At 51.6% G+C, this 7,583-nt stretch overlaps 1 pseudogene; it reads left to right on the top strand.

The window, feature by feature from the left end:
- Positions 1 to 3,212: 3,212 nt before the first annotated feature.
- On the top strand, positions 3,213 to 3,981 carry LOC115490760 (feather keratin Cos1-2-like; annotated as a pseudogene).
- Positions 3,982 to 7,583: the final 3,602 nt, after the last annotated feature.

The following is a 7,583-nucleotide window of genomic DNA, read 5'->3' as shown; positions in this document are numbered from 1 at the left end:
TACAGGAGTCTCAAGCACTATGAAGGCAAAGGAGAAAGAGTTTCATTGAAAGGACAAATCACATAGAGGAGCCATTAGGTGGTGAGCAAAAGACTGGAGGGCAGTGAACATAGAAGGCCCTGCCCGCCAGCACCAACATAAAATATCCAAAAGAATGCCTCAGGCTGGAATCACCTGCCTCTTTGGGTTCCCTTCTGCACCTAGGTCATGTCTCTTACACACACCAACGCATCCTTGGCCCCAGGAAACATGGGATCTCACATACCAGCATTCAAAAAAGGTCCATGAAGGAATGGGAATGATGTGAGCCAGGAAATGCAGAGTCATTGCAGACGGAAAAACCAACTCATGCCATACCATTCCTAGAAATCTTTCCGTTCATTTAGATCATGCAGGAATATCATCACTTGTGCAGCTCAAACTGTGGGCCCTGAGGCACTGTGGAGCCAGGATAAAAGGCAGCTGAACTGGTGGCTCTCTCAACCACTTCTGTCACCTCCTCCTCCTTGGGAACCAGGTGAGTTGGAAGCCCCTTTATCCTCCACCTTCTCCATGACTGCATTGATCTTTCTGTTCCTTGTTCCTGCTCCTTGTGCTTCTGTGGGTGCTCTGCAATGGTGGTGGTGTGGGCAGAGGGGAGACCGTGTGCTCTGGCCAGAGGCTGAGGCTGGGCTGAGGTGCTGATTTTCATCCCGGTTAGGCAGGAGCACAGCTGGGCCTGGCTGAGCTCGGAAGGACCGTGCTGGGCTCAGGCAAAGGATCCCCAGGCTGGGCCTGCACAGGCTGGAGCTGCGCAGGCAGCAGGGGCCTTGTCCTGCTGGGGGTGCCTTGCGGGCTGTGTCTCAGGTGTGCGTGTGCTCTGCTTCCTCCCTGCCCTCTGTGCCAGGTGCAGCGCCAGGCTCGAGACATGTCCTGCTCTGAGAAGTGCCAGCAGTGCCAGCCCTGCAACCCTTGCTGCCAGCCCTGCGGCCCCTGCCCGCTGGCCAGCAGCTGCACTGAGTGCTGTGTCAGGCAGTGCCAGAGCTCCCACGTTGTCATTCAGCCGCCTGCTGTGCTGGTGACCTTGCCCGGGCCCATCCTCAGCTCCTCCCCACAGAACACCGCCGTGGGATCCTCCACCTCTGCTGCTGTTGGCAGCATCCTCAGCTCTGAGGGAGTGCCCATCAGCTCTGGGGGCTTTGACATCTCCTGCATCACCAACTGCTGTGGTGGCAGCAGATGCTGTCGTCCCTGCTAAAAATGCTGATGCCAACATCCTCAGGCAAGAACCTCCAAGACATCAGGACATGCTCCATGAATGCAGACAAAATATTGTAACTTGGAATTTAGCCTCTTTTGCTATTAGTTCCTTCTTCTCACTCCTTTCCTTTCACCATGTGCCAATGGCAGCCTAGTCGTTCTGTCCCCCCACCCCTCCTCTCCCTGGATCCTGCAAGCTGATCAGATGCAAAGACCTCTGCATCTTAGCGGCTGATCCTGCTGCTACCTCTGAGAATCTCCTTCTTCTCTTCTTTAGACTTAATAAAGTTCTTTTTGCATCCACCCCGGGCCTATTTCTTCTCCTTTACCTCTGAGAACTCCTCCAGTCACGTCAGGAGAAAGTGGGAAAAGCAGAGAGTGGGAATCCCTGCTATGGATCTTCCTTGTGCCCTTTCCATTGGATCTGACATGGATACCCTGACAGTGAGGGTGGTGCAGCACTGGAAGAAGTTGCACAGAAAAGTTTATTCTCACTCGTAGAAATGTTAAGGCAAGGTTGCTGAGGACATTGAGCCACTTGATTTTGTGGGTGCCATCCTTCTCCATATTTTGGGCGGTGGGTGGAGTGTTGCAAATGAAAGAAAATGTTGCTTAGGTTCCCTTCCATCTCAAGATTTTGAGTTGACACAGTCAGGTGGATGGAACAACCACAAAACCATGGTGCAAAGGCAAAGAGCAGACTTATTTCCTTGCCTTTCTCCACACAGAAGACCAAGGGAACACTTCGGTGGAGATGCACAAGTGGGAATATTTTTCCCCTTTGGCTCAGTCCTTGCTAGTAGGGCTCCTCTTTACACCAGTGCTGTGATCTCCTTGGGCTTTTTGTGATTTTCGACCTTCGATCTTCTCTCTCCAAAAACAGGGAGCTCAAGCACGTCCATGAGAGTGCCTCCAAGTCTCTCCCAACACTGGCATTGTCTCTACACAGAGATGCTACTTCTCCAAACACTGGTTAAAGCAGTAGTAGGCATGCTTTTGGTGTTTCCCACACTGATACCTTCCAGGCTCTGGCATTCTCAGCTGCAAAGTCACTTGAGTGAACCTGCAATCATCCTCCTAATTCTTCTGCTTTTAACCCTTTCCTCCCAAACCAAACCATTTCTAATGAAATATGCTTTCACAGAGGCATCACCAGTGTGAAAATGTACTCTGTGTTGGGCTCAGCAGCGCTGAGTCCCTTTTGGACCCAGCCAAAGCTGACTCAGTCAGACATGGTGGGAGACACTGGACTCTTCAATGACACAGAGCCCATTGCTTCAGCCTTCTTCCCCAGCTTCCAAATCATTCAGCTATTACACAAGGAACAGGATCCATCACAGCATGAAGCAAAATTTCAAGAGCAAAGTATTATTTATCTAACCACCTTACCCCACTTTGGACAACCACCATATCCCATGCCTCAAGTTAGTTTTTGCACCTTTCTTTTACTTCCCTGTCCACTTCAGAAGTTGGAGTGATAGCATGGCTGTCGAGCACTGGCCATCCATCCAAGGTCAACCCAGCAGAGCCAGTAATAACAACCAAGGATTGTCAGTAAAGAATATATGGTGAGAAAGACCAGCATGTGGTTGGACAATGCACCCTAGGTAGGAAGGGCAACACTCTTTGGGGAGAAGCATCCTTGCTGCGGCTCCTGTAGAGAAGCAAACCACAACACAGCAGAAGAACAAGAATGTGTTGGAGAAATGTGCACGGACTGTTGACTGAAGGCTGACCAGAAAAGAGGAATTAAGATGCATTATGTGACCTCATGGACTGTCACAAGACCATGATCTGAGCAGTCAGTCTGTGTGGATGAGTTTATATCCCGGAAATCCTTGGGCCTCTCATTCCAGCCCTAACACAAGTCCTCAGATAGGAACGCACAGGACAAAAGCCAGGAAATGAAAAGGCAGAAATGCAGGAAACCAGGACACAGCCTCTACCATTAACTGCAATGGTGCACATTTGACATGAACTGGTCAGAAAATTATGACTTCCACAAAGGTGCCTCAGGGCTTAAAGGAGGGCAGGACTGCTATAAAAGGCAGCCCAAGTCTCTGCTCTCTCATCCACTTCTCTTACCTCCTCCTCTTCCTCAGGAACCAGGTGAGTGGGGGGCCTCTTCTCCTCCACCTCCTGCTGCTTCAAGAGCATCTCTTGCCTGGCTGGAGGTCTCAGCTGAGAGGGGCTGTTGTAGTGCAGGGATGGGAGCTGCTTCTTCTGGGAGAGTGCAGGGGAGAGAAGGTCTTGTGCGGATCAAGTAAGGCAGGGACTTGGCTGAGGGAGCTCCTGGGCTTTGAGCTGGGCAGTGCAGTTGGGGCTAGAAGGTGCTTGGGCTGCAGGGGGTTTGAGTGCCGTGCTGCTTCTCATGTGTCCTCACTTTGTACTTCTCCCTGCCCTCTCTGTCAGGTGTACCTGTAACCCCGAGCCATGTCCTGCTGCCAGCCCTGCGACCCTTGCTGCCAGCCCTGCGGCCCCTGCCCGCTGGCCAGCAGCTGCACTGAGTGCTGTGTCAGGCAGTGCCAGAGCTCCCACGTTGTCATTGAGCCGCCTGCTGTGCTGGTGACCCTGCCCGGCCCCATCCTCAGCTCCTCCCCACAGAACACCGCCGTGGGATCTTCCACCTCTGCTGCTGTTGGCAACATCCTCAGCTGTGGCGGAGTGCCCATCAGCTCTGGGGGCTTTGACCTCTCCTGCATCACCAACTGCTATTGTGGCAGCAGATGCCGTCCCTGCTAAGAATGCTGATGCAAACATCCTTGGGCAAGAGCCTCCAAGACCTCAGGACATGCTGCTGGAATGAAGACAGAATTTTGGGACATTGTATGGAGTACTTATGACTTTTGTTTCATTCTTATCTTCTGTTTTTTTCTCTTCCATTCCTTTCCTGTCACCAGCACTGAATGCCAGCCTAGCTGGACCTCCAGGCTTTCCTCCTTCTTTCTATCTGGAGGGCAGGCCAAGGGACACTGCAAATGTCCCTCAGTGGCTGCTCCTGGTGCTCTCGGGGAACCTCCTCCTTTTACTTGCTTTGAGTCAATAAAGTTGTTTTGCATCTAAGCTTTGGCCTCTGCTTCTCTTTCCATCTGTGTCAGCTTTTCCAGTGAGCTCAGCGCAACAGGTGGAGGAAGCAGAGCTTGGGACGCTCTACAGTGGATTTTACTTTGTGCCTTTTCTCTTGAAGCTCACAAACACATTCCTGAAGTTGGTTCCCCAGCTTGACATAAATGGGGGGTCAAAGGGGGTACGTGGGAACCAGCAATGCTTGGGAACAGCCCACAGCCTCCTCTTTTCAGACACCACCCCCACATTTACTGTTCTGTCCAGCTGCTCTCCAGGCACACAGGACTGAGGGGTTTCATAGGTTGGGGTTTGGCTGCACGCACCCAGATGGGCTGACTGGGGTCAGCTGTTCTGTGGTGTCACAGTAGAATGGGTTGGATTCAGACCTATACAGGGACCCTCAGCACACCCTGTCCAAGCTTAGATGCAGGCACAGCACTGGCCAGACATCTGAGCAGAGAGTGATCTCAACCAGTCAGCTGTTTTAACCAGGAGTTTCAAACCCTCTACATAAAGACCTTCCATAATAAACCACTGCTGTTTGATGATGGCTCTCAGTGTGTGGTGTCATGTGTCAGTCTCCAACTAGCAACCCCACATAAAACTATGGGGCTCTTTGCAGGTAAATTAATCATGAAGGAACCTGTGACCCCATGAGGAGCCTGCACCCGAAAAGATTCCTGGCAAGAATGTCCACTACAGTGGAGAGAAGGCCACAGTGGAGAAGTCTTGCTGACAGGAATACTTCCCCTGTTGGGGAGCTACCATGGAGCACTGTGTTTTTGAACAAGTGCAACCCTGGCAAATGACTGACCCTTTCCATGAGAATCTCTGGAATGAAAGAGTCCACATCCTTTTTGTTGGAATCCTGGAACTGCTGGAAAACTGGATGGAGTTCTCCAAAACCTTCTACTTTCCAGAGAGAAAAGGCTCCACATCATCACTCATAGCACAGGTTCTCCAGCACCTTGGTCATCTCTGACACATACAGAGGGGTTGCAGTGGCTGCTGCATTGGGATTTGACACATTCCTCAGACAGTCCTGGCTCACTGTTCAACTGGCACAAAGATGCATCTTTAGACAAAACAATGCCTTTCTGAAGAAGCAAAAGAAGGGTGTGGGAAAGGCCCCAGTTGGTCACCCTGTGCAATGAACATTTCACACTCCACGTGAAACTGTAGCCAGGCTCTTCAGTACCCACTGGAGGAGAGGTGCTCTGAGCTGCCAGGGAAGTCCAGTGTCCCAAATCCAACTCCAGCACCCCCATGGTGGCCCCTGAGGCTCTGGGCATGGAGTAGGAAGCACTGTCCAACATGACTTGACCTGCTCTGTATATGATATTGTTGTCTTTGGACATCACTCACAGTGCAGCAATACATAAACGAAGTGGATCAGAGTGTGTATTTCTGCATGTGCATTGATGTCACTCCACTTACTTCCCCAAGGAAAGATTTCTGCAGCAACAAAGCAAGAAAGTTACTCAGAGTACCTGGCACAGCATGAATACAGTAGTCATGACAGATGATGGACCTGAACAAGCAGGATTGGAAGTATGCCAAGGAGAAACACACAATTTCACCATTCACATTTGAATTTTCAAATGAAACACCTGTGTCCGCATATTCCAGCTGATTTGCCATGTAATCTCACAAGTCTCCTACTTTTCTCTCATGATCCAGAAGCCTCTTTTACATAAAATTCTGGGTTGCACTTAGATTGTGGACAGAATCAAAATCTCCCTCCCACCTTGCTGGAAGCAGCCACTGTTTCCCCTTCTCGGTGTCGTAGACAAGTAACTTCCCTTTTCTGGCCACCACCTCCCAGAAACGATCAAAAAGTTTCTCCAGGTGCCTCACTCTCTTTGACACCATCATTTTCCATACCTTGTGGTTCAGGAAAAGGCCACTGTGGCCACGGGACTCACAAACTTCACAGAGCCACCAGAACACTGTCACATCCAAGCCTCCACATGAGGCAGGATCAAGGACAGTGGGAAACACCTGAGTGCCCCAAGGCTGCCTGGATGTGGCATCAAAGGGATGGCCTGGGTTTTTCATTGAGAGATGTGGGTGCCGTGGCCCTCTCCAGATGCCTGGAGAGAAGGAACTGGGCCCTGAGTCTGTGTGAGGGGCTGGCACTGCTGGGCAGGGAGGGCCCTACGGAGCGTGCAATGGCTGGGCTGAGAGCTCAGCTCAGGCCCAGCTGTGGACACACACACAGGGGCACTGACACACTGCCAGCCTGCCCAGCTGTGCTCAGAGATGACCCCAGAGGCACAGAGCCCAGCACACGGGCACAGGCACACGGGCAGGGGGGTTGCACACAAGTGCCCTGACCTGAGCACAACCATCCCTGCGCAGGCCAGAGGCTCTCACGGGTGTTCCCAGCAGGGCACAAGCACAGGGATGTGCAGACACTGGCACACACTGGGGCACAGCCACAATAGCAAGCACATTATTGTGGGGGAGCACAGGGGGCAGAGGCCTGAGGAAGGGATGTGAGTGAGGAGGTGCAGGGAAGTTCCCAGTCAGAGCACATTCTGGGAACACCAAGCAGGCAGAAGCTCAGTCTGAAGGGCTACAGGAGTCTCAAGCACTATGAAGGCCAAGGAGAAAGAGTTTCACTGAAAGGACAAATCACATTGAGGAGCCATTAGGTGGTGAGCAAAAGACTGGAGGGCAGTGAACAAAGGAGGCCCTGCCAGCCAGCACCAACATAAAATATCCAAAAGAATGCCTCAGGCTGGAATCACCTGCCTCTTTGGGTTCCCTTCTGCACCTAGGTCATGTCTCTTACACACACCAAGGCATCCTTGGCCCCAGGAAACATGGGATCTTACATACCAGCATTCAAAAAAGGTCCATGAAGGAATGGGAATGATGTGAGCCAGGAAATGCAAAGTCATTGTAGACGGAAAAACCAACTCATGCCATACCATTCCTAGAAATCTTTCCGTTCATTTAGATCATGCAGGAATATCATCACTTGTGCAGCTCAAACTGTGGGCCCTGAGGCACTGTGGGGCCAGGATAAAAGGCAGCTGAACTGGTGGCTCTCTCAACAACTTCTGTCACCTCCTCCTTCTTGGGAATCAGGTGAGTTGGAAGCCCCTTTATCCTCCAGCCTCTCCATGACAGGATTGATCTTTTTGGCCGTTGTTCCTGCTCCTTGTGCTTCTGTGGGTGTTCTGCAATGGTGGTGGTGTGGGCAGAGGGGAGACCGTGTGCTCTGGCCAGAGGCTGAGGCTGGGCTGAGGTGCTGATTTTCATCCCGGTTA

Source organism: Taeniopygia guttata, chromosome 27, assembly GCF_048771995.1.
Source record: "Taeniopygia guttata chromosome 27, bTaeGut7.mat, whole genome shotgun sequence".
Lineage (NCBI taxonomy): Eukaryota > Metazoa > Chordata > Aves > Passeriformes > Estrildidae > Taeniopygia > Taeniopygia guttata.
This window is presented reverse-complemented; position numbering and strand designations above follow the sequence as displayed.